The 26,727-nt window shown below is 45.2% G+C and overlaps 1 long non-coding RNA gene across 2 annotated transcripts in view; it reads right to left on the reverse strand.

Moving 5' to 3' along the window:
- Positions 1-24,053: 24,053 nt before the first annotated feature.
- LOC143820530 (uncharacterized) overlaps positions 24,054-26,727 on the reverse strand; it is a 100,556-nt gene continuing 97,882 nt past the window's right edge. For both annotated transcript variants that reach the window (XR_013225390.1, XR_013225389.1), the window contains one exon: positions 24,054-25,257. This is a non-coding gene — a long non-coding RNA (uncharacterized LOC143820530). The remainder of the gene's footprint in view (positions 25,258-26,727) is intronic.

Consider the following 26,727-nt stretch of genomic DNA (forward strand, 5'->3'; position numbering starts at 1 on the left):
CCCAGGCAAACCCAATCCCATCAGAACTCAGCACTAGTTAGTGCTTAGAAGAGCATCTCCTAAGGAATACCTGGGTCATGACACAAGGATGGTTAGTGGCAAACCTCCTCTGAACATCCCTTGCCTGGCAGCCAGACAATCTAAGAATTGCTTGGCTGTATTGTCAGATGATAAATCCCTTCCCTCCTGCCAGCGTGCCTCCCATGTACCTGTGTGTCCTTCTCCGGTCCACTTTTGAGCTTGTCTGGGGTGGGTGGGTGGGAGGTTAACAGCAGTGGACCCTGGGCCCTGGCAGCTGCCTCACTTCAGGGCAGGGGTGGCCAAACGGTGGCTCTCCAGATGTCCATGGACTACAATTACCATGAGCTTCTGCCAGTTCATGGTAATTGTAGTCCATGAACATCTGGAGAGCCACAGTTTGGCCACACCTCTTTCAGGGTATGGTGATACCAGCACTGTCCAACAAGCTTTCCCCCAAAGTCATGCACTAGTGTTTAAACATGGTGTGTGTCAGCCACACGTTACACATTGGTGTACAGGAAGTACAAATGTAACACTGATATTTCCAGGAGTGTCTGTAATGTATGGAACTGTACACTGAATTATTACACTCCTTTCCGGAAAAGTCCCTGTTCACCATAATCAAACGCAGACGCCCAGATTTGGAATTACATGAAGAAGAAGAAGAAGAAGAAGAGTTGGTTCTTATATGCCGCTTTTCCCTACCCGAAGGAGGCTCAAAGCGGCTTACAGTCGCCTTCCCATTCCTCTCCCCACAACAGACACCCTGCGGGGTAGGTGAGGCTGAGAGAGCCCTGATATCACTGCCCAGTCAGAACAGTTTTATCAGTGCCGTGGCGAGCCCAAGGTCACCCAGCTGGCTGCATGTGGGGGAGTGCAGAATCGAACCCAGCATGCCAGATTAGAAGTCCGCACTCCTAACCACTACACCAAACTGGCTCTCATGTCTGGTAAGGAACAGATGCTCTCCTTGGAGGAGGGGACTGTGCAAGATGGGCAGTGCTTAGCGCCCTATTTCTTGCATCTCTCTGATCCAGACTTACAAAGAGCATATACATTGGCAAGATTCAATGCATTTTGGAAGTTTTTGAGCAGAGGCTAGATAGCCATCTGACAGAAATGCTAATTCTGCGAACTTAGGTAGATTGTAATTGGGTGGGCAGAAGGGATTGTGTAGGTGCGTGGCTCTTGTGGCCATTTCCTGCATTCTGTAGGGCAGGGGTAGTCAACCGGTGGTCCTCCAGATGTTCATGGACTACAATTCCCATAAGCATTTGCTGGCAGGAGCTCATTTGTAGTCGAACATCTGGAGGACAACAGGTTGATTACCCCTGCTGTAGGGGGTTGGACTAGATGACCCTGGAGATCCCTTCCAATTCTGTGATGCCTTTCGGTTTTCTATATGGGAGTTTTAATAAAACCTCTTATGAACCAAGAGTTTGTCCTTTTGGTGTACAGATAGATGCAACCATGAGCCATTGCAGGACACCGAAGGATACGGAATCATTAAGACTCTTCTGAAGTTACTAGAAATAATTTTTTTAAAGATTCTCAAAAATAAAATAACACAGACGTATCATGTAATCAGCAGCAGCAAGGGGGGAAATGTAATATTTATGCAGAAATTCAGCTTGGGAAATATTCATGAGTTGTCAATCGTGTTCTAAAAATTCTAGACACAACACAGATTCAGTCAAGCATCGCAATTCACTCGGAGGTAAACAAAGAAGGCACTTATCTGCCTAAATCTGGACAGCTTCCCTGCAGAGAAAATCATGTCCTGGATATTACTGCAGGCTGCCCTAGCAAAGGAGCACCAACATACATCACTCAAAGGTGTGCCTTCACCTAAAAGCTCAGTGGAGTAAATAGGATATTTCCTGTTGGTGCCGATTTCATCGCACGGTGCTTATTACAGCTGACATCCTAATGGGGAAACATCCGATTATATAGCTACAGGGTACTACTAAAAATGCTTCCCATACCAGGACTGAGAGAAGGGAGGTTTTGACAACACTCAGTCCCTCCCAGTCCAATGCGGGTGGCTTCCACTTCCACACAAGGATGGTTCTCCATGTGGCATTCATGGCCACTGCAAATGCCTCTGTATTTTCAACATCAGCCAAGCATTGACATGGCAAGTTAACCTATGCATCTTTTTCTTCAGGTTCCCGCACCTGCCATTTCCCCCTTTCCTACTGCTGGTAGGCATGTAGGGGGCCAGCCATATTGCTAGGGTGTTCGAACATTTTAAAACTATATTGCTAAAGGTTGGGGGGGGGGAGAGCCTGTTTGGGTTCAAGGGGGTGTCATGAACTGACATCTGAACCCCAAATGTTTGGGCTTACCCAACTGAACCAGTTTGAAAATTGAGCATGCTGGGGGTAGCATCTAGAGCAGTCTTTCTCAACTTTTTTTTTACCACTGAGGAACCCCTGGGACATTCATCAAGCTTTGAGAAACCCCAAAAGTGGCGCAATTGTGCAGAATATGGTTGGGAAGCCGAGCTGATACACGTCCATCCAGGGTCCTTCCTTTTCCCACCACTCCAGACCCATAATTGGCCATTTTGGGAGGGGCAGACAAGTCAATATGACCATATATGGTCATATCACCCAATAAATGTTTAACAAATTTTAAAATATGCACAAAATTAATTAACTCCCACGCATTCAGGAAACCCTTCCAGGGCCTCTAAGAAACCCTAGGGTTTCACGAAACCCTCATTGAAAAAGCCTGATCTACAGACCCCCAAATCACAGAGGATCTCTCTGGAATGTCCCCCCACCCTACATTCCCACCATGTTTTGTAAATAATGGACTTGTGGTGATTGAGTTACAGACCCCCGAACAGAGGCCCACAGAAAGGTGTTTTGGGGGAAGATGTCAGGCACAGGTTCACAAGTGGACAGAACAGACTCTGGGTAAGCTATAGGTTTCATACTTGTGGTGCCTACCAAGTTTTGTAATGATTAGACTTGAAAGAGGCAAGTTACCTACAGATAGGGTGCCCTTTTGGCCTGCAATGTCTAAGATCCATTTAAGAAGAAGAGTTGGTTTTTATACTCTGCTTTTCACTGCCTGAAGGAGTCTCAGAACAGCTTACAGTCACCTTCCCTTTGTCTCCCCACAACAGACACACTCTGAGGTAGATGGGGCTGAGAGATTCCTGACTGCTCCGTCAGAATAGCTCTATAAGGCTGTGATGAGCCCAAGGTCACCCAGCTAGCTGCACATGAAGAAATCAAGCCCGGCTTGCCAGATTAGAAGTCACTGCTCCTAACCATTACACCAAACTGGCTCTCTTCCTCCCCCAGAAGGTTATAGAAGGCCTCATTCATTCATTCATTCATTCATTCATTCATTCATTCATTCATTCATTCGATTTTTATGCTGCCCTCCCATACAGCTCAGGGTGGTTTACATACAAAGTTGCAGGGTATTACATGGAACAACCTAAGCATAGAAAAGTCAGAAATAACAGCAACAATAATCCAACAGTGGTTTAAATTAACATAATTACAGTGATTGTGATCAACAATAATTTAACAGGAACAACGAACTCCCAGAGAGGTCAGACTGGTGTAGGCGTGGAGGTGTCTGATGAGAGACCTGTAGATGTTATTGGGTTGGTCAGTCTCTGGGGAATGCCTGGTAGAGGAGCTCCCTTTTGCAGGCTTTAATGGATGGATCACCAAGACCACAGTCTGAAAGGTCAGAGTTGCTCCCATTGCTCTTAGGCTGAAATTGCTGCTACTGGCACCCTGTAGGGGCTCCCAGTCAGGGCAAGGGACCTCTAAGGCAATCCAAACCATGCATGGAACCAGAATGAGTTTGCAATCTTCTTCCTGGTAGAAAACCAGAGGTGGCTATTGTCATTTCAACCCTTGACAAATCTCAGACCAAAGAAGAAGGCTGCATTATATAACTCGCTTTTCACTATCTGAAGGAGTCTCAAGTGGCTTATAATGCCTCCCCCTCCCCACAACAGACATCCTGTGAGATAGGTTGGGCTGAGAGTCATGACCGGAAGGCTGTGTGAGACCAGGGCTAAATCTGCACGGAGTTTTTATTCCAATCCCAGGTTGATTCAGTCCCTGCCATTTATATTGAATGCGATTTCCATTTTGAGTTTGGGCAATTTAAATTTTTCATCTGCAACAAGCATGAGTGAACCGGAGTGAAGACACCAAATTGATCTGAATTCAGATCAATTTGGAATAAACAAAATAAGTGTAGAATCAGCCCAGCTCTAACAGAACTGTGACAAGCCCAACATCACCCAGCCAGTTTCATGTAGAAGAGAGGGGAATCAAACTCAGCTTTCCAGATTAGAGGCCACTACTCCAGATTAGAGGCCACCATGAACACCAAGATGGCTCTCTTTCTGTCTATTCTAGCTACTTTCTACCTTAGCTATCTACAGTCACTAAGGTCTTCAGCAGTAGGGTTTCTCAGTTCTGTTCTCTGAGCATCTCCAGATGGAAAAGCCAGGAGTTAAACCCATGGATTTCTCCCCAGTGGTTACACTTCCTGGTCTGGATCACTGCAGTGGGGCAACAACCCTGGGTCCCTGCTAAATTCTCACAAGTTGGCCCTGAGATCTGTAGAATTACTACAGGCTTTACAATAACTTCCAGAAAACTGTGGGTGGGGAAAAAACTTTACCCAGAATTTCCAATGTTCACTGTGCAAAGTCAACTGGGTTGGCTTTGGTTATTTTATCTAGAACACCAACATTACTACCAGTCGCCAAACTAATGAGATTTCCTGTCAAGGGGCTAAGATTAGGACCCAGGTGTATGACTGGAACTACGTATGCTTTATTGGGATTTTTAATGGGATTTTATTGTTGTGAGGTTTTATGTTGTTACCCATCACGAGCTGGGCTACTGGGCATGGAGGGATATACATTTAATTAATTAATTAATTAATTAATTAATTAATTAATTAATTAATACAGGTGCAAATACGTCGGTCAAAAATACAGTCTCCATGAGCGAACCATCTGCCACGTGTAAGTCATAAACAGTTGGCACTCAATGGCAAACAGCAAAGCAAGAGAAACAGTAGTTCATTCATGCCATTAGATATTATCTTGGCAAATAGAACACGACAGCTTCTTAAACACTCCCAGATGTTGGAATCCAGATATCTTCCGGGCATGTGAAGAATTTGCTTAGGGGAATGTGTGTAAGCAACCCAAGACTAAAGGGTCTTATAAGGCTAGTTCACAAGAAACATCATTAGGAGAACATCTTAACCAGGTACGAACCAGATTGCCTCTAATTTATTTTATTTTATTTTAAGGGTGTATTGGTTACAATGAGCACAAGGTGCCTACGATTCCGATATATTTGGCTTATTTTAATACAAAAGAGAGCTTTGTTTTCCAATTCCTGCCAATTTTTATGTTTTGTAATTGGCTTTTGACTACAGCTCGCGGCCCAGTCTTCCGTCGGCTGCTGCGGCGAAGGGGAGGGGGAGGAAGGAATGCGGCATTTGATCTCTTACAATGACATCTTAGTTTCTATACGATGAGAAGAAACTCGGAACAAGTGGCCTCTGTGGAACGGCTCATGACAAACAGCATCGGTATACAGCCCGTGCAATTAAAATCTTTAATCCCGATAGTTAGTGTTTGAACTTTTAACAAGCAAAGCAAATAGAAAGAGAAACCAGGGGTGGGGAGACACACACACACACACACCATAATCACTTACAGAGCAGGAAAAAAAATGTTTTCAAGCCTTTTGGTCCACAAAGCTTTATTTGCCAACAGCAAACATTGTATAAAAACAAACCCCCGCCCTGTTCAATTTGAGATAGGCAGCCATGTTAGCCAGTCTGTAGAGGTTGGATAGAGCAAGACTCGCACCATTTGTGACAGGGGAATGAGCTTCTCAGAATCAGGAAAGTTCACACCCTGTCACAAGTTTTGTTAGTCTGTATGGGGCTTTCGAACTATGGTGTTGGAGACGAATGCAGCAAATCCCATGGACAGCCAAAGTTACCAACAAGACAGTTTTAGAGAGGAGCAAACTAACCATGTCATTAGAAGGGAAGTTATTACAGCTAAAGCTCACTTACTTTGGACACATCATGCGATCAGACTCGCTAGAAAAATCATTAATGCTCGGCATGGTCAGCGGCAACAGGAAACGTGGTCGCCAAAGGATCTGCTGGCTGGACACGATCAAAGCCAACACAGGGATGACCATGAACCAACTAAAAGAAGCAGTCATTGACAGAAACTTATGGCGGAGACTTTCCTATAGAATTGCCGAGGGTCGGACATGACTGAACATCATCACCATGGTGCTATTGGACTCCTGATCTTTTCTACTGTTCTCTTTTTATTTAGAAAAAGAGTAGGGATATAGAAAAGGGAAAGAAAATGGATTATACAGCATAATTGTATTTGTCAAAGACAATCATGTAGTACAAAATGTATAAAACAAAAAGTGTTCTCCCTTATATCCCCTTCATTATAATTTTATAGTATATTATCTGTAAAATACAATCGTTCTTATTTCTGTGGGGTATGACTGTATTCAGCGTTTAAGCTCACGTTTCAAACTTCATAATTTATCTATTTTGACTACAACATTAGTTTCAACACTGCTACGTATTCAACATTACATATTTTTACCACGTCTGCATATTCATTAGACACTTTAATAGAAAATTTATCAATGTGCAAAGGAAAGTCTACTCTAATATATCAAGGTGCAAAAGAAAATCTACTATATATCTCATAACAAGAACGCGTTTGTACTCAAGGTATCACATTTGAAAGGGATTTTAATTCTACTTCTATTTCATTACCATACATTTGTATATGATATGGTAGAGAAAAGCGGCATAAAAGAACCGGTTGTTGTTGTTTTTGTTGTTCTTCTTCTTGTTGTTGTTCTTGTTGTTGTTGTTCTTCTTCTTCTATTAGCTATGTGGGAGCTAGGAGACCTTTCAAGAGGTGAGAGTGCACATACTCAAGAGAGAGAGAGAGGCAAGGAGTCACCTTAGCCAATCCCTACTGCACCCTGCCTCCTCACCTGCCCTCCTCAGCCAGCGCCTCAGCCACCTTCTCCTGAGGAGCTTTCATCAGTTGCTGCTCACTTCTTCAGATCTGCTAAGAACAAGAGTCCAGGACCCCCTTACAGACTAACAAAATTGGGGACAGGGTAGAAACCCTGGTGTTTTCACATATATCTCATGCTTGGATTCTTGCAATTTTTTTTTTTTGTCTTTAATGAAAGATTTTCTGTTTCAGTAATCCAGTCTTCTCATGGTTGGTTGTGTGTTTTATATTGTTCTCACATCATAGTTTTTCATTGTGTCATCTGCCTTGATACACAAGGGAGATAAGGGAAATCTGAGCAGCATAACATGGAGAAGGGGTTGCCCCAGTAGCAGTAGTGTCAGGCAGTTGCAAAGGCATCACCAAGGGGTCAGAGGAGTGTGTTGCCTTACGCAGTGATTTTGGAGCCCCAGGTAAAAATCCAGGATGGATCCCCAGAGTCACTGCTCCCATTGCTCCCACAATGACACCTGGCTCAATCAAGTAGGTATGCATAGAAGCCCCTGAGAAGGCAGGTGTCTGTGCCCACAGTAGCCAGCCACAGCCTGATCCCCAACAGCAGGGGTAGTCTGCTGAGACCATGAGAATTGTAGTCCATGGACATCTGGAGGGCCGCAGTTTGACTACCCCTGCCCAACAGGATGAGGTTGGGCATGCACATGCCATGACCAGCTGCTTCTTCCTTTCTCCATGAGGAGTAGGCAGTCAGGGAACAAGACCAAGGGTAGCTACCCACAGATGTCAACCATAGACAAGTATCTGCTACTTTGCGGCTCCTGATTCGCCCCTCCGAGTGGCACTCAAGGGCCAAGTGGCCAATAGGGAGCTGTGCACAGCGTGGCTCCCCATTGTCTACTTGGATCATCCTCAGAGGAGCGCTCCAGCGAGTCGGCCATTAACAGAGTCAGCCGTCCTTGCCTCTGCGCTCCCAGCAAGGTAAGTCCTGGCCACTGGGAAAGGAGCAGGGCCGCCGCGTCAAAGAACCTTTGCCAGGGAGGGGGGTGGCCGTACACGCCCGCGTCCAGGGAAAGAAGAAGGGCCTTCTTTCCCTCCGCCGACCTACGCCTCTTGCGCCGCCGCCCGTCACTGCCTCCACCTGCCCACCCTTCTCCCCGGCCCCGCGAAGGCCTGCACCCCGGGACTTACCCGGGGAGGGCCCTCGCCGCACACCGCCAGCCGAGCCAGCAGGCCTGCCACATCCACACGGCCCTACTGTCTACCCGCCACTGTCGCCGTCGTCTGCCCCACCGAGGCCGCTGCCGTATGTGCGGCCGCTGCCAACCAAGCCCTAATCACCACGCCACTGCCCATCGCTACCGCTGCCCACCCACCCTTCTCCCCGGCCCTCTGAATGCCCATGCCCCAGGACTTACCCCAGGATGGGCCTGGCTGCAAGCTGTGCCACATACACGTGCCGGCCCTGCTCCATCGCCGCCACTGGCGCTGTGCCCGCCCACCCAGCCTTCTCCCCCGGCCTACATATGCCCATTTTTAGAAATGGGATTTTCTACTAGTTGCATCATAAAGTGCCTTTTACAGTAGAACACCAGGATCAAGAACTTAACAATGATAAAGCTGAATATCGAGGTTCCACAAGGCCTGCAAGATGGAGCTCTTCCGCCAGGCATTTGGTTGAGGCCAGGTGGATGACCGGGGTTGTCAACTGCGGGTCCCCCCCTGGTTATGTGTTGAGATCAACCCCCAGGCTAATACCCTCTAGGTTATTGCCTAGTTCCCCAAGGCTGGAATAGTAGAGTTAGGACTGAGGGATTCTCCTTTATAGTTATGCCACCTTTTATTGTTTTGTGATTTTATTGGGGGATTATGGGGGGTTTATTGTGATTTTTATTACTTTTATAGTGTAAACTGCCAAGAGACCACTGTCACCACGAGTGGCAGCAAGCAAGCAAGCAAGCAAATAAATAAATACATAAATAACCTGTTAAGAAGGTTTCAGAAACAACTTTCTCTGCAGAACCTGCACCATTTGATCAAGCAAGGCTGGAAGCTGATACTAGTCCTCCAGTTTCATTGCGCCCCTCTCCTTTGACCCTCAGGTCAACCAGCCTCCCCATATTTTGTACCCTCATCAACAAACTATACTGTCGCTCCGCAACACAATCTTATTCATCACCTTGATAAGCCAGCCTCTCCTTCAGTTCTCAGGACAGGGGACATGAAGTTCTCCCCCGTGATGCTCTCAACAACTCTGCAATACAGTTCAGTCTGAAAAAGCAACAAGTTGACCAGAAGTACCAAAAGTACTTGCTGCTGAGCAGTGATTTGAAGACAGGTCTCCCCAGTTCAAAGACCGTGCCATTCCAAGGCACAAGTACACAACACATCACTGTGGACAACTTTCATTGGCAGCTAGCCAGGATTGCCACTTCACCTGCATTTGCTCCACTCCATTTCCTTTCAAAACAAGGCAGAGCTCCAAATGGTGTTTTTAAAACCCTGTCGGGGGCATGTTTACATTCCCTGAGTATACACAGCGCCAAGTCCTAACAGTCACTCTTCACAGCACGGCTTACCAGCTGGACTCTTCCTTGTCCAGAAGCAGCTAGTGAATGCGTCTCTGTTTTTCCTAAATAATTCTTTTTTTCAGCTAGGTTTCTTCACTAGCTATGGCAAAATATATGGCTAATTATGTTTAAAAAACAAACAAACAAACACATGGACAACTCCTGGGTGGGCTTAGCAGAGCAAAGATACTCGTTATACTGCAGCTGCAGTTTGACTTAAATATTTAATTTGGTTCAACAGACTCGATCTGTTCTATTTTTCCACTCGGCCCTTTCACATCGTGCTGTCAGTGGTCTAAATGGTTCTTCCCAATTACCTTCTCCAGGACCTGGCATCTCCTATATCCTTTTCTGCCAAATTCACGCTTCTTCTTGACTGTTGTCTATTTAGCTGGACATAAAGAGGATTTTACCTCAGAGGGTAAACACCTTAGCCGGGTGTTTGATCAGTTGGAGGACTGGCCTTATAGAGTTGAGCCAAAAGCATGTTTCTTGGCCCTGTCCTTCAGGGACCAACATAGAATCATAGAATCATAGAGTTGGAAGGGGCCACACAGGCCATCTAGTCCAACCCCCTGCTCAACGCAGGATTAGCCCTAAGCATCTTAAAGCATTTTTTCCTGATATCTAGCCTATATCGTTGTACTTGAAGTTTAAACCCATTACTGCGTGTCCTCTCCTCTGCAGCCAACAGAAACAGCATCCTGCCCTCCTCCAAGTGACAACCTTTCAAATACTTAAAGAGGGCTATCATGTCCCCTCTCAACCTCCTTTTCTCCAGGCTGAACATTCCCAAGTCCCTCAACCTATCTTCATAGGGCTTGGTCCCTTGGCCCCAGATCATCTTTGTCGCTCTCCTCTGTACCCTTTCAATTTTATCTACGTCCTTCTTGAAGTGAGGCCTCCAGAACTGCATACAGTACTCCAGGTGTGGTCTGACCAGTGCCGTATACAATGGGACTATGACATCTTGTTCATACAGTTCATGCTATCCATTTTGTAGTATTCCTTCTTCCTTCTGTATTTAGTATAGAAATTCCTCTTACTTGCAGATTCAGCTGATCTGGTCCACTCAGGTTTATGAATCTGCAACTTCCAGGTTGAATTACTGAACACCTGAAACTGTCTTGTAATCAACCAGATTCTTGGTTTATATAAGTCAACATAATCTACTCCAGGCTTTATGAAACCCTGGGCTTTCTTGATGGCCCTGAAAGAGTTTCCTAAATGGGTGGGAGTGAATTATTTTTAATATATATTTTTAATTTGTTAAATATTTATGTGGTGATATGACCATATGTGGTCATGTTGACCTTCCCACCACTCCCAAAATGGCCAGTGATGGGCCTGAAGGGGGAGAAAAGGGGAAGGGCCCTAGGTGGACATGTACACAGCTACACTTCCAAACCATATTCTTACTGATCATGCCACATCTGGGGATTCTTGAAGCCTGAAGAATGCTTCAGGAGTTTCTAAATGGTAAAAAGGTGGAGAAAGGCTGGCTTAGAATAAGAAGAAGAAGAAGAAGAAGAAGAAGAAGAAGAAGAAGAAGAAGAAGAAGAAGAAGAAGAATACGAGTTTTTATACCCCACTTTTTTCTTCCAGAAAGCGTCTCAAAGCAGCTTACAATCACCGTCTTTTCCTCTCCCCATGCCAGATATCCTGGGAGGCTGAAAGTGGGGCTGAGAGAGCTCTGACAGTATTGCTCTGTGAGAACGGCACTATCAGGGCTGTGACGAGTCCAAGGTCACCCAGCTGGCTGTATGTGGAGGAGCGGGGAATCAAACCGAGCTCCCCAGATTAGAAACTGCTGCCTTTAACCACTACACCAAGCTTGCTTATCCCATTGGATAGTTGAATCACTAACAACCATGACTGGACACAAGGACTCCACCCTTGGATTTTCTTGTTTGATACTGGCCAAAATGCAATCAGAACTTAATTCTCTGATGACTTGCAGGCTCACAACAACAACCCCCTTATAGTAAAAATGTACACACCACTGGAGCTTGCTCGATGGGAAAAAAATGATGATTGGAAATATTAATATATCATTACTAGCATCACAACTATGTCTGGTGACTTTTTTGAGCATATATCAGTGAAAAGACTTTGAATTGTATTTTCAAAGTTAGGTCTGTGGAAATCTTGAGACTTTTTGAAAGATGGCTTGTCACCAAGCAACACATCTGGATTTGGAAAGGGAGTGATTTCTGCTTCAGCAAACGTGAATCTCAGAAGATGGGTCCTTCTGTTATTGTGAGAGGATTGGGAGCTGCAGAAGTGTTTTCCTTTCTTGCCCTGACAAGTCATGTCTGGAATCATGCAGAAGGAGTCCACGCTGCACCCCCTTACCATATCAACATCATTCTCAATTTTGAGGGTTGACTCTGGCATGGGGGGGTGGAAATCATAGAGGAGGTTTTTCCACATGACCTGGAGTTTCTCTAAGAGTCTCAGTGGACTTTCACTGCAGCAGCTCCCTCCCCACCCCCCGTCTACCTAGAAAGATTAATAACAGGCCAGAATTAATTTAGTTTGTCTGAAACTGAAAATACAGAAACAGGTGGAAGACAGTTTACAGTTATGAACAGCTGCAGTTCCCCTCTGTATGATAACATCATATATTCAGATACACAAGAAGTTTTTATACCCTGCTTTTCAGTATCCAAAGGAGTCTCAAAGCGGCTCACAATCCCCTTCCCTTCCTCTCCCCACAACAGATACCCTGTGAGGGAGGTGGGGCTGAGAGAGTTCTGAGAGAATTGCTCTGTCACAACAGCTCTGAAAGAACTGTGACTAGCCCAAGGTCACCCAGCTGGCTGCATGTGGAGGAGCAGGGAATCAAACCCAGCTCTCCAGATAAGAGGCTGGCACTCTTAACCACTATGTCAAGATAGACATGAAGGCTAAGGTTTCACCACCGAGGAGCTGAAGTGGGCAAGCTGTGGACCTTCTGGGCAATTGTCAGAGGGACCATCTACAAAGACTGGGCTACACTCCTTCTGCTTCACCTCCTGAAAGAGAAGCTCCTGATCCAGAATCTCGCAAGGAAGTGCCAACGCCTGTGCCTGATGCTTAAGCAGTCTCCTTCCTGTCGCTCCCTGAAGATAGCAACAATCTTCTATGAATACTCTGGGCCACAATGGAGTGCTGGGCTTAGTTTAACATCTTCGACCTAGGGAATGGTTGCCAACAGGGATAAGATCAGTTCCACACAGTATCCCTAATACCAGGCCTGCAGGATCTGATTTGCCGTGCAAAGTATGTAGGACAGCTAATAGAATAAATGCAGTTTAAATGGGGCAAGATATCAGGGCCTAGTCTGCACACAATAGATAATGCACTTTCAATGCACTTTAGAAGTAGATTTTCCTGTTCTGCACAGGAAAATCCAGCTGCCAAAGCGCATTGAAAGTGCATTATCCTATGTGTGCAGACTAGGCCCAGGTCCCAAGTGTGATTATGGTGCAGCCCACCAGACTATTTTCCATCCGTCACAGGAACATAAGCATCGTGCTTTCCAGGGGGATGTGATTGTCCTCCTTGTATTCTCCCCAGTTGTGATTGAGTGGATTGAAAATTTAGGTATTAGTATTTAGGGAGGTTGCCCAATGTGTCTGCATAACCGCTGTATCTATTTGGCTATATATTTTATGTCTGTGTAACCTTTATATCTACCTGTCTATATATTTAATATTATTACTAGGGGCCAAGTCCCTTGCATTCAGGAATGCAATAGGCACTAGATGACGGGGGGGGGGGGGGGGAGAACTCTGTGGACGGCCTCTCCCTCCCCCCAGGACTTGGAAAGGTTGCAGGCTGGAGGCCCCCGGGAAGGGAACACCACCTGTTCTCAACATTCCAAAAATATCCACAGATTTTAAAAAATTGGGTTTCCCGCCGCTAGGTGCTTTGGGTACAGCACCTTCCCTGGTCTGCCCTGGCCTGATGCCTCACTGTCTTGATCCACTCTGCTCTGCTTGCTGGAGGCAGGGTTCAAGAGCAGCAATTACAAATCTGGAAGATTTTTCTCTTTTCGAAATATTTGCAACCATTTCCTTCAGCTTTTCCAAGGAGGACAGGATGATGAGTTGTGCGTTACAATAAGCAACCCCAGAATCAATATTTATAATTGGAAGTGATTTGTAATATGTATTGATCCTTGAGGATTGAACATACAGGGTAGCACATAACTTTTTTTAATTGTTTGAGGATACACTCTGTAAATGTTCTCTTTAAATTCCTGCTTTGGAACAGATGATAAAACACTTAAAAGCAACCCTAAATAGCCATCAAGAGAATCTGGCAAACCCCCCCCCCCCCCTTGGAGGATTTCCTGATGGTATAAACAAAAGTGGTGGATTTTCAAGTTTAAGGCTTTGGTGTTGACCTTCAAGACCATCCACAGTCTGGGCCCCACATACCTGAGGGTTTGCCTATCGCCTTATGCACCCTGCAAGGCCCTTCGCTCTGTACACCTGTTGGTGGTCCCTGGTACTAGGGATCTGCACCTGGCCTCGACTAAGGCCAGGGCATTTTCGGCCCAGACCCCGACCTGGTGGAATGAAATCCCAGAAGAGCTAAGGACCCTGCAGGAGCTTTTGCAGTTCCACAGGACTTGTAAAATGGAGCTCTTCCACCAGGTATTTGATTGAGGCTGGGCTGATTAAGATCTATGGGGGCCCCTTTGCCACAGCTGGATCTACAAGCTGACTCCCATATTTTCCTCTTCCCCCAAGGCACGGGATGGATAAAGGGGGAGCATTGAGCATGAGGAAAGGGGTGAGGTGGGTTTAGATTACATGCTGCTGTGATTTTTTTTAAAGAGGTGGGGATTGTATATGTTTTATTGTGAGATTTTAAGTATTGTAACAAGCCAGCTAGTCTGGAAGTCGCAGATAATAAATCAAATAAATAAACAAACAAACTCTAACCCTACACCATATGAAATAGCCTAGGGAATTGTGGTGGTGTATATGATCCCCCAACTGCCTCTTTGCGGCTCTGCTTCTTTTATTTTCCCACATGGCTGTCTGGGGGGGGGGGGACGCATTATCTCAAAAGCGTATCCATTCAAGCAGATGGTTCTCTATTGTGTGTAAAGTAGAGGATTAATTTAAGGTTCTACTACAGAAGGAAGTCTATATGACAGCCTTTCTATTAAAATAGAGAAAATTCTACTCCAGTAACGTTCCTACAACAGAAGTGCAGTATGGTTATAAAAATAGCACTGAAAGAGAAGTGATGTTGTTACAGGCTTTTCTCAAACTCACAGGCTCAGTTGTAAAAGTATACATTCCAGTGTGCAAGGGGGGAAATGGTTTCTTTCGAGTTGTAAAAGTTCTTCGTGCTTCTTGCAAAACACAATTTCAAAAAGTGCAGGTTGCGCTCTTTAAAAGCACCCTGGCAGCAAACCCAAGGTTTATTCTTCAACAACTCTAACCTGGGACTACTCTAGGGCAGTGGCTGTCAGCTTCATGGGTACCACCCTGGGATGCAAATGTAGTGTGGGCAGGATGCAGGGTTTTCATACATATTATTAAGACGTCATTCTTCCTCAGTCCCCATATCCACCTGCAAGGGTGACATGCAGTCTCCTGACACAGATTATCCACCTGGGACCTTTTGAGGTGATGCTACAAGGGAGCTTGATTCATGCATCAGGACAGAAGTTGCTAAAGAAAAGTTTAACCGGCAGTCCTCTTTGTAGTTGCCTTGGACGTGAAGTAGCTCTAATGAGAGGTTGAGTGTTGGCCTCTAATCTGGAGAACCAGGCCAAATGCTCCCCCATGCGGGAGCAGGAAAAGGCGTGGCAACCCGCCCCAGCTCAAATTCTAGCCTGCAGGCCGGCATGAAGCTTCCAGTGCGAATGAAAACCAACATTCCAGTTGGGGCATCTGTGTAGGGTAAGTTGTCCATTCCTCAGTTCTCTCTGGGCATGATTGCCTTCGCAGGAGCCAGTTGTAGTAAGAGTGGTTAAAGACCCCTGGAACCACTATGAAGCTCTCCGGGTGACAGTAAACCAGGCACCTACTCTTGACCTAACCTGCTGGACAGGGTGGTGGTCAAGTTAAAATGAAGGTGCGGAGAACCACGTCCGCTTAGCAGAAGGGTGAGATTTAAAAGTGCAAATTGATAAGAAGGCATAGGAGGACTCTACCGGGTTCCTGTGATCACACCGGATCTTGTAATGCTGAGGGCAAGCCAGCTCAGGAAGAAGGATGTGTGAAGCATAGCCTTAATCATATGATATAGATTTATCTGTCTGAACATAATAGTGATATTTAAGAATCTGTGCCATCTCTCTCGCAGTTTGTGGCAGGCCAGTTCCATCTGAAGCGTCGCTAAGCGCTTGCATCTGTATTAAGCCGTGTTGGGCAAAAACATTTTGTGCCAAAGTGCATTTATCATTTCTCGCCATGTAACATCTAAGTGTTTCTTAATTACACTAATGTTTTTCTTTCGCTGACCTTGACTCAGGGGTCGTTCCACACGCCAGTTACCACTTCTATAACAACGCAACTCTTGACAGTTTCTCGTTTCTCATTTTGCTCTTTCCCATTCGGGCTTATCTCTGTTGATGGGATGCAAATCGGCACTTCAGATGACATTGCCTATTAGGGTTTTATATGGTTCAATTAATATCCTCTTAAAACAATAATTTTCCTCACCACCTTCTGCCTCCCCCAAATGGTTCTATACCAAGTTTCATTCTTGGCCAGCCTCTTTAGGATCTGTGTGTTTGCATTGGATAAACCCTTTCCTGCTTTTACTTGGAAAGTCCCAATATATATATTTTTAAGTTGTCAGGAAAACAGCTCCTGGGCAACAATGTGGGAGAAATTAGGGGTGTGGGAGAGGCATATATACACACATACTTTATTATAGTTATCACACCTGTTCAGGTTTGCTTTCCTGTGTATTCTTTGATTCATCTGGGTTGTTTTCTCTGCCTTTCCTTCCAAACTAGCTCATTTAGTGGTGGTGTTGGGGGCAGTTCTACATGTCATATTGTAATTTTTCAATTTCCAGGTTTTTCCTGTTCTCGACATGCTCTTTACCGATCTTTTTGCTTTATTGTGATATTTTTAGCACACTGTCTAGAAGATGTGATACACATTTTCCTGCCCTGCAAAGGTCCGATCCAATTGGCACTATTTCCCCAGTATTTTCTCCTCAGGACCATCCACAGCCCTGGGGCAGGGGGGAATTGGTCATTGCTATAGCCATGTAACAATCTATTGCCCCTCCTGTGTTTTCAAATGTGAGTAATATTAAGTCTGCGGGTTCAGTGATCACAGACTCCAAGTCTTCAGAACAGCTCTTTTCATTTAGCAACTCCAGCAACAGACTACAACTAATGAACAGGGAAAAACAGGCAAACTCATGCACTTTTATAATTTTCAGGCAGACAGCTGCAGCCTCTGATTGGCTCTAAACAGAGCAATCTGATTGGTCCTAGCAGAGCAATCCAATTGGCCCTTAACAGAGCAATATGATTGGTCCTAAGCAGGGCAATTGGATTGGCTCTAAGCAGAGCAATCAGGTTCCTTTGATTGGTTAGTTCCTTGGCTGGCAGAAGCACTCATTTGCATCAGTGGCCAAATGCCCACAGACATAACAAATAGAACTGTTACAGTGCTATGATGCATGCATGAAGAAAAGCCCACAAATGCATGGCATGTCACCACATCAGTTCCCAAGAGTCAATACAGAGTAGCTGCAAAAATATCAGGGTGGGGGGAGAAAACACAGAGAAAGGATCACAGAAACCTCCTATGAGGAGGAAGTAGATTAGATTTTGGTAAGAAGATCTCTCTGTCCCTTTCTTGATTTCCACCAAACTGAAACATCTGAACTGAAAGTCTTTAGGACTTTCCCTTTAGGAGAAATGCCTTTGCCTTATGTCTCTGGAAGGGAAAGGGATAGAGCTTTTCTTTTCTTTTTTAAATGAAAGCTGGGAGTTCAAAGAGCCTCCTTAATTTATCATTATAACAGTAGATCAGTATATCAATATTTTAGTCCCAGTTAAAAAATTCAGCTCTAACATTTATATATCAAGATAAGCATGCATCAAAACTAAAAAGTGGTAGATACTGTGGCATCACCAAGGATGACTGCACCCTCCCTTGAAAATCCTGACTGTTTATGGTACATAAAGAAGAAAATAAACTGATTTCAAAACTGTGAAAATAAACAGGGAGGGCAGAAGAACCCTGCCCAACCCGATTCTATCTCTTGTGGATTGATGGGTTCTGAACTGGGCAGTACAGAAGAATCTAGTATACCTTTTCTTAAGTTGCTCTTGGTGCAAATGTAATATGCAAACCATAAAATATTGCAAGTGTGCTTTCCTGACAGATAATGCTGCATACAATTCAGTCTTGTCCTGTCCTTCAGGAAACAACCCTCTCCCCAATATTGTAGCTCGAATGTTATGGGGAGGAAATCCTCAAAAAGGTCCTCACTGTCTCCAGCCGTTCTTAGATTGCTGCTTATCTTCCGGGTTTAGAGCACACACACACACACAATGGCGTCTGAAAAGCTGACTTTGCTGTGAAAGCTTTGCCTTCCTCCTGAGTCACACACTGAAGAAGCCAGGGGAACTTTGCTAACCCAAGCCTAAACAATGATTATGTACGTGTGCCTGGAAATAGCTGAGCCTCAGAGTGAATTCCTGGTTTCTGTCTGACATGGAGTCGACTGCGAGACACTGTGGTATGTGTGAGTCACTGATGTCATTAGATGAGAGAATGACCTCAGAACAATGGTGAAAGTGCCCCTCCTGACAGCTGCATGGATTCGAAAGATTCCGTAACTATCCTTTTCTTGCTAAGGCCAATATAGAGCTCCTCTCAGCCTTCCCAGCACTTCCGTATTGCAGTCATCCTTACAACACGTGGACATTATCCCTGTATTATTGGTGGGAGGGACTGAAAGTAAGTGTAAGGTAGGGGTAGTCAAACTGCGGCCCTCCAGATGTCCATGGACTACAATTCCCATGAGCCCCTGCCAGCATTTGCTGGCAGGGGCTCATGGGTATTGTAGTCCATGGACATCTGGAGGGCCGCAGTTTGACTACCCCTGATTTAGGGGGTTCTGAGCTTTCAAGAGTCACAGTTCCCTTTGTCAGATACTTCATCAGGATTAGCGGGGGATCAGGCTCTCAAGACAGGTTAGTGAAGGAAAGTGCTTTGAAGATAACAGAGAATGTTGGGTTCCTCATCATCTTATCAAAGGTAAAGTTTGTCTAGTCCAGTTGTCTAGACTTCCCCTCTATTGAGCATTGTTCTAGTTAAATCTAATGGGGCCCCAGAAAGCCAAGGAGCTGAATTTGGCAAGGTGGCCCTGAGACGTTCCTGCAGGCAGGGCACGTTCACATGGCACTCTGTAGCTTCTCCAACTCTAAGCAAACCCTTCCTGGTTGTTTTTTTAATGATTTCCATTTGAAGACTGCCAACGTTGGGAGCAAAATGGGATCACATTTCTGTGGGTAGAGGGCGTCTCCCCTCTCTTCTCTCCAATGCAGATAGAACAACAAGCCCTGGTTTCTGCTGAGTTGGCGGTTCCTTTGCTTAGCTAAGGCTCTGTGTTTGTGTTGGCTAGGAGAGCACTGCAGATTTCAGAAACCCGCACAGAGCAGATTGACTGCTATGAATTTTGTAATAGTCCTGTTAAATGCCTTGTCCTAAAATACACTGAAAGAGGGATTTGATGCCAGTTTCAGCTGCCATATGTTTAAATACAGATCCTGAGGTTTGCTTCTAGGGTTTGGATCATGGCTCTCAACACAGGTGGCCATCAGGGAGCAGAGGGCCAAATAGACTAGAAGAACCACTGGCTAGAAGAGACAACTGGGCACAGTGGCTAAAAGGCTGAACTACCAAAACTGGAAATCCCTCAGCTTCTAATTGTGCCACTGCTGTGAATTCAAGGATCAATTCTGCATGAGGAATCTGTCCCTGGACAGCCTCTGGTTGCTGATGGGTTTTAGAGCTTCCTCCACATGATGTCATCTGCATCCCAAGGTTGTCCAGGGGCTGGCTCAAGTTTTGTTCAGATTTGCCTCAAGTGAGGGAAATCGCCAAAAACTGGATTTGCTATTTGTTATCCCGCTTCACATCAGGGAGCAACCGGGGCAAGCTTGTATGGAGGGAGAAATGAACGACAGTTGCTGCAACGTTTTGCGCACCCTTGCATCCACCCTTCCTTCTCCATTTCCTGCTCTGAGAATTTTTTTTAAAAAGGGGGGGCACAGTCTGCATTGCCATGGGACCAGAAAGCTACTTTGCATAAGTTAAAATAAAAATTTCCTTAAAGTGTCCACAGTCTTTTTGGGAACAGGCAGGCAAAACACAGTCCCGTTTGTATTTTCTGGTGGAGGTATATGAACGGGGAAGGGAGGGGTGTGTGATGAAGCAGCCCTCTCCCGATCAGCTAGGCATCTGTGTTCTTTGTTTTTAAGCCTACTGTTTATACACAATCACTCTTTGGGGTCTAGTTACCATGTCCAGTCTCACAACTATTGTTATTGTTGTCAGGTGCGAAGCTGTGTCCAACCCATCGCAACCCCATGGACAATGATCCTCCAGGCCTTCCTGTCCTCACAACTGTACCCAAACATAGAGACCTTCCCCGCTAAGGACAATTTTACCATAGGCCTCATGCCAAAGTGTGGCAAATACTTATTTATCCTATTAAATAATTCAGCATTGAGAATCAGTTGAGAAAATCATCGGACTGTCCACCCTGTATAGATGGATGCTGTTGGGTAGGTACAAACAATTGTTTTTCCAGATTTTTCAACTAGTCGTAAGCTCTGACCTGGATGGCCCAGGAAAGCCTGATCTCAGCAGTTCTTGGAAGCTAAGCAATATTAGCCCTGTTTAGTACTTGGATGGGAGACCACCAAAAAACCCCAGAGGCAGGCGATGGCAAACCACCTCCAAATGTGTCTTGCCTGGAAAGACCTACAGGGTCATCATGAGTTGGCTGCAACTTGACATCACTTTCCACCACTCCCACCGCCACCACCCAAGCTGTCATGAAAAATTGTTTCATGGCATGTCAGCTTCATCACAGAAAGGCTGTCCAATTTTTCAACGAAAAGAGAGATGGGGCCAGATATGAGGATGCCTATTGCAAGCCTGTTCATTTCTTCATTGTTGCCTCATTAACCATAACATAGAGCCTCTTGTGGTGCAGAGTGGTAAGCAGCAGAAATGCTGTCTGAAGCTGTCTGCCCATGAGGTTGGGAGTTCAATCCCAGCAGCCGGCTCAAGGTTGACTCAGCCTTCCATCCTTCCGAGGTCGGTACCCAACTTGCTGGGGGGTAAAATGGTAATGACTGGGGAAGGTACTGGCAAACCACCCCATATTGAGTCTGCCATGAAAATGCTGGAGGGCGTCACCCCAAGGGTCAGGCATGACTCGGTACTTGCACAGGGGATACCTTTACCTTTTTAGAAAACATGGTAAAAGCTTGTGCAGGTGAATGTACCACCAAGAGCTACCACAGTGTAGGAGGCACATTCTGTGTCATGATGTAAAGAGGGCCAAAATGTCTGATAGGCTGTAACATCCATCCTGTTTACCCAGTGGTACTTCTCACATCAGAAGGGAGCTGGTACGATCACCTGAGTATCCTGTCGGGGGCTCACAGCATGCATCCACAGCACTGAGGGTGTTAAGTTGCTCCTGCTAAAGGCAGAGAGATTATCTTCACTGGTTCTCCCATGGCCATCTGGCACAGATGCACATGAGGGAGATTAAACATGTAAAAGGCAGCAGCAGTAGTAACAACAACAAACATTTTCATAATAGTAGTTGTGGGGTGTGAAAAAAAAAATCCGTTGACGGTCTAATTTGGATTCATAAAGGAACCCATTAATCAGAGGCTTCAAAGAATTGTCTCAGAACTTTTAATCAGTGGCTGCATTTCAGGATGGAAAGGGAGGAAATGGGCTCGGCTTGTTTTTCTGAAAAATACAGCTAGCTATTTCAAAGCCGGCTGGGCCAGGGGACCCAGCGGGGAGTCTCTTTTCACCCACCTGGAGAAGAGGCTCCACGAAGGCTCGTTTTGATTAGTGCAGGCCTTGCCAGCTTTTCAAAACCCTTTCCATTGGTTGTCAAGGCAACCTTGAACCGTGCTGCGGCACACGGATGTTGCACATTGACCGACATGCACGCATACGCATTTCACTTGGCTGAAATGAAAAAGGAAATAAACATGAGAAATGTCTTCAGCTTAATCTGGGGACATTGTCCTTCGTTATGGTGAAAGACATCAAACAGTTTCTTTTATTTTGGGGGGTTTCTTTTCAGAATGGAACGTAAGATTTAGGCCACAGTAAACACACGCACACCCTGTTTGTGGGTTAGAGTTTTAGCATCCGTACTTAGAGTCATATTTAATCACTGTCCAGCCATGGATTAGTAATTAAGATTAGTACAACGTAACGCAGAAAACAGGCCAAAATGGGGCTTCCATCAGAATTAATTATTTAATTAATTTACTTTATGGATATCCTGCCTTACTCCCCACCAACACCCCTGTGAGATGTGTTAGGCTAAGAGTGTTAGGCTAAGAGGGAGATGTGTTAGGCTAAGATTGGCCCAAGGTCACCAGCAAGCTTCCATGGTATGGATGAGGATTCAAACCCAGGTCTCCTAGATCTTAGACCAGCCTTTCTCAACTTTTTTTCCCATTGAGAAACCCCTGAAACATTCTTCAGGCTTCAAGAAATCCCAGAAGTGGCATTATAGTACAGAATACGGTTGGGAATCATAGCTGTGTACACGCCCAGCTAGAGCCCCTCCCCTTTCCACCCCCTCCAGGTGTATCATTGGTCATTTTAGGAAGGGGAGGTTTGGTCAACAGGACCATACATGGTCATATTACCCAATAAATGTTTAACACAATTTAAAATATATAAATAAGTTATTAACCCGCACCCATTTGGGAAATCTTTCCAGGACTGCCAAGAAACCCCAGGGTATCACAAAATCCTGGTTGAGAAAGCCTTTCCTAGACAAAGACTCTTGACCCCTACCCTATGTTGGCAGTTATCAAAGAAAAGACACTTGATTTATGAAGAATTTTTTGAATCTCTCCATAAATATCTAAAATAAATACATGGATTGGTGGGACCAGTCCTTGAGACAAACAGTAAAAGACATATATCATAGTGTAAGTTTGTACCTGCTGGACACTTCTGAAAATTTAGGTGCAGTTTTGAAAATATAGCCACTCTGATGCTATTGAATGCCACTCAGGTGTACTATCCTTATTCAGGTGCCTGTGTCCTTTTGGCGTGGTCACTCATGCAGGTAAAAATGCCCTGTCAGGTCTCTTTATATTACTTTCTGAAAGATTTGTAGAGGAGGATTCTTCAAGAACTGCCACATTGGCCATAGCAGTGGAAGGCACAGGAAACCGTAGATCAGCCTTTCTCAACTTTTTTACCATTGAGAAACCCCTGAAACATTCTTCAGGCTTCGAGAAACCTCAGACGTAGCACGATTGTGCAGAACATGGTTGGGAAGCAGAGCTGTGGACACACCCATTCCGGACCCCTCCCATTCCCACCCCCTCCAAACTCATCATTGGCCATGTGGAGGGGGGAGTGAGTTGTCATGACCACATATGGTCATGTCACCCAATAAATGTTTAATAGATTGAAAAAAAATACATTAAAAAATAACTCTCACCCATTTGGGAAACCTTTCCAGAGACATCCAGAGCCAGCTTGGTGTTGTGGTTACGAGCGCGGATTTTTAATCCGGGTGGGATTATGTACTCCCCCACATGCAGTCAGATGGGTGACTTTGGGCTCACCACAGCACTGATGAAACTGTTCTGAGCAAGCAGGAATATCAGGGCTCTGTCAGCCTCACCCACCTCACAGGGTGTCGTTTGTGGGGAGAGGAAAGGGAAGGCGACTGTAAGCCGCTTTGAGACTCCTTCAGGTAGAGAAAAGCGGCATATAAGAATCAACTCTTCTTCTTCCTGTAACCCCAGGGTTTCAGAAAACCCTGGTTGAGAAAGCCCCAGTAGATATTTGCATGAATATAGCAAAGGTGATCCAGACACATAAAAATACGTTTCTGTACATGAATTGTTGTCCTGTATGATATTCAGTGAATGTTACCTTGTGCTTCCTAGAGGGGGACAGAAGACTCTATGAGTATGCTGCTTGGGAGCTTCCTACAGGCATCCAACCAACCACTGTTTAAAAAATACTGTTTTACTAGATTGACCTTGGCTCTGATCCATCAGGCTCTGCTCATGTAAAATTGCCTCAGTCAGAAGCTGTTTAAAAAAAAAAAGTGGAGGAAGAAGTCATTTGTTTATTTGTTTTCTTTATTTTATTTATAGCTTAGCCTTCTCACTGGGAGTCAAGGCGGTTTGCCGAATATGTAACAAAGCGGACATCCTAAAACAAACAATGAACAATGCAATACCTCCAGGATTAGAGAATCAGAAAGCAATGCAAAGGAATATACAAGAAGATATATCATAAAGAAATGCAGAAAATGGAATTACAGAATACAGAGCAAGAAGCATGAGACAGCACATGCAATAACTGTGGAACAGAACACAATCTGTTCCCTTTGTAAAGCCATTCTTCTGAACCATTCCCATTATACCACAACACTAATTCCCTATATAAAAATGCCCTCCTGAAGCATTCTGTTTTACATATTCTGCCACTCTAGGATTGACAGGCTGTGCTGATGCAACCAGTGGAGCTTGGGTGGCAGGGACATGTAGGGGTTCATGAAAGAAACAGACCGCATATTGTAAGGTGACCTCATATTGTAAGGTGGAGGGACATCTGGGGTCACCTGGCAAATTGTACTTATGTTGAAATTAAAAAATATATATTATAATACTATTTTTGCATTCTATGAAAAGTTTTGTTGCTCCATATAGACCAAATTTTAGTCAAGAAACCCCCAACCCCCGGTCAATGGTGTCCCACTTTACCAATGTTAAAATCTGGTCACCTTATCATATTGTCCTACAAAGCACTGGAAACTCTATGTAAATGTCAATTTCCAGCTTTCCCCTAGACGTGACATCACACCATGCAGAATGCCCAATGACATCACACCATGAAGAATGTTTGTTTTTTCTCTCCCACCACTTCTCTTAACAGTGGTGGGCAACGAGAGCTGACGACAAAAGGCAAGGTGGCCTCCACAAGGTGGGAGACACAACAGAGAACGCATGTGTAAACAAGAGGACATATATGTAAACAAGAGAATGCACATGTAAACATGAGGACACACATGTAAGCAAGCAAATGCACATGGAAACATTAGAATGCATGTGTAAACAGCAGAACACTAGTGTAAGCATGAGAATGCCCATGTAACCATGAGGATGCACATGTAAACACTCATCTAAAAAATGGTTTGGCTCAGATTTTATGTGAATACTCAGTTGAACAGGTCAATAAATATGTCTAGAAATAAGTAAAGAAGAACTTCAAGTATTCTTGAATGGGAACTCTCAGAGCTTCAGAAGAACATGTCATTATGGACTTGTCGTGGTCTTCCACTGATGCACCATCCCTCCCCTTCTTCAGAGTGCATTGAGATGAAACCAGCAGACAGATACTCCTAAAATCCAGTAAATCAAAAGAGAAAACCCACAAAACATATCCATAAGCAGCTTCACAAGAAAAACATGATACTGAAAGCAGCATTCAGGGAGGGAGTGGGAAGCACCTGAAACAAATCTGGCCTGCAAATGTAACAGAGCCAATGCCCTTTTTCCTTTTCATGGGTTCCAACTTGGCCACAGGCCTACAAGTAAATATGACATTAGTCTTGGGGAGTGATTGGCTGGGAGACTCCCTCAGCTAAAGAAAGACATATGACCTGCTGTCCATCCACCTAAAATATGTGCCTGAAAAATAGTTTTCATTTAGATTCAGGAAGGGAGGGACTGGCTGCAAACATTCCAGGGGAAGAAGGAAGGGTGTGGGGCTAAAAACATCACACAATCCCTCCCAATCCACCCATGCTGCCTTGGTCTCGGCATCTTCCTGTAGCTTTTGCCTCTAGTGTGGTTTAACAGCAAAATGTAGACATTTTTGTCCCGTACCTGTAAGAGTGCAGATTTTTATGGCTGCTGGATATGTGTGGAGTTGAGGGAGAGAAAGCAAAACAATGGCAAACATCTGTTTGTTAATTTATTATTTATTTATGTGATTTATATCCTGCCGTTCCCATACAGTGGCTCGTGGCAGGTCACAAGGTCCTCATTAAAAATCCCGTTAAAGCCCCCATTAAAAGGACATACTAATACAATATATAAATACACAGCAAACAGGCGATAAAATAATACAATAATTCCCAAGACTAATACCCACTATCGGGGAGGAGAGGGGGCCTAGCTGGCAATGCCCAGGTGCTAACACCAGCCCTGGGAGGGGGGAGCATAATCTTCCAGTGACCTTCCTCACTGTCCTGGCCTCAACCAAAGACCTTCAGAAGAGCTCCATTTTGCAGATCCTGCGGAACGTGGAAAGCTCCCGCAGGGCCCGCAGCTCACCCAGGAGCTCATTCCACCAGGTTGGGGCCGGGTCCGAAAAGGCCACGCGTGCCTCTCTCAGGCCGGGAATCACCAACAAATCAGTGTCCGCAGGGCGTAAAGCCCTGTGTGGGGCATAGGGTAACAGGCAGTCCATCAGATATATGGGGTCCAGACCGTGTAGGGCCTTGAAGGTCAAAACCAAAACCTTGAGCCTGATCCAGGCAACAACTGGCAACCAATGCAGCTGCCTCGGCACAGGCTGCATATGGGCCCTCCAAGATGTTTCAGTGAGGACCCTAGCAGCTGCATTCTACACCAGCTGTAATTTCTGGGTCAAGGACAAGGGCAGGCCTGCATAGAGCAAGTTACAGAAATCTAGCCTGGAGGTGACCGTCACATGGATTACTGTGGCTAGGTAGTCAGGGGACAGGTAGGGCAATAGTAGCCAGGCCTGGAGAAGATGGAAAAAAGTCTGGCCAGCTACCTTTTTGACCTGTGCCTCCATTGTTAGGGAGGCATCAATGGTCACTCCCAAATTCCTGGCCTGGGAC

The sequence above is a fragment of the Paroedura picta genome, chromosome 11, assembly GCF_049243985.1.
Source record: "Paroedura picta isolate Pp20150507F chromosome 11, Ppicta_v3.0, whole genome shotgun sequence".
In the NCBI taxonomy this organism is placed as follows: Eukaryota; Metazoa; Chordata; class Lepidosauria; order Squamata; family Gekkonidae; genus Paroedura; species Paroedura picta.